The sequence below is a fragment of the Sinocyclocheilus rhinocerous genome, unplaced genomic scaffold (assembly GCF_001515625.1).
Source record: "Sinocyclocheilus rhinocerous isolate Xijiao unplaced genomic scaffold, SAMN03320098_v1.1 scaffold1892, whole genome shotgun sequence".
NCBI classification, from domain to species: domain Eukaryota; kingdom Metazoa; phylum Chordata; class Actinopteri; order Cypriniformes; family Cyprinidae; genus Sinocyclocheilus; species Sinocyclocheilus rhinocerous.
Genome location: NW_015652347.1, coordinates 54,876 through 56,034, shown reverse-complemented (window position 1 = coordinate 56,034; position 1,159 = coordinate 54,876).

Sequence of the window (1,159 nt, the reverse complement as noted above, 5' to 3'; positions counted from 1 at the left end):
AAAAAAATACAGATAAAAGTCTATGTCAAGTCATGAATAATAAAAGAAAAGTCATAGCAGAGTCTCAAATGCATTTGGCAAACAAATTCAGAGATTTGAAACTGGGTCCAAATGGCGAGTTTGAATCCATTTGGAGCGTCTCTCAAAAACACATCAGCTGTTTTGCACGAGGTTGATAGTAACCTTCCCAAACCTGCTGTGTGCTGCTGGAGTTGCATCATGGGTAATAAAAACAGAGTCATGTTCAGGTCTCACTTCTCATGTACACCGTGCCTGTTGTTCTGTTACGTTTCTCAAACTCCATTACGAGAAACAATTTTCTTTCCGTAAGACAAAAGAGCAAGAAAGCCGAGTGCATGCGTGCTCAAACAAACAGCCACAGACTGCTGCTGCTCTTACGTGATTGATTGACTGCTCAACACACACACACACACACACACACATACGCTTCAGTAATGAAATCTGCTTTGGCTGGAAGCTTCATCTCATTGATGTGATAGAAAAATGAGAATTTATGTTTTCAGAGGGAAAGAGCTGAAAGAGAGAATGCATGTGGCTTTGTTTGCAGAAACCTGATAGACATGAAGTGCATGATTCACAGTATACATACTGTAAAATGCATACTTTTTTTTTTTTAATAGTATGTTTTATTTTGAAATGTTTTTTTTTTAACTAAATGGTACGTGGAAAGGCATGCAAAAACTTTTAATTTTGCATTTTTTAGTTTTATATAAAAATGTCTGAACTTTTATCAGATTGATCAAATAATGAGTCAATAAGGAATTTATTTATTTTTTTTGTCAAATGCTGTTTCTTTTTATATGCTATATGTTTATACAACAGTTCTTTCTGGTCCTCGAATCTGATTGGTTGATAAGAGTGCAATATTAGATATCAGAACTCCAACAGCCGTTTCACAGTTTGTAATAGTTATGGGAGAAACAAACCTTTTCAAAGCTTTGAATCAATTGAACCAATTGCTTCGCAAAATGATTCAGTTTCAAAGCGCTCGAAACACCACACGCTAGTGACGCCTGCTGGTCAAAACTGTGTAAATGCAACAAAAACTCAGGCTAAAACATGCATAAAAACTGCTTTTTACAAACCCAATGCAAATGCTTTCTTGAAAGTATAATATATTAAATGCAATCAAAATAAT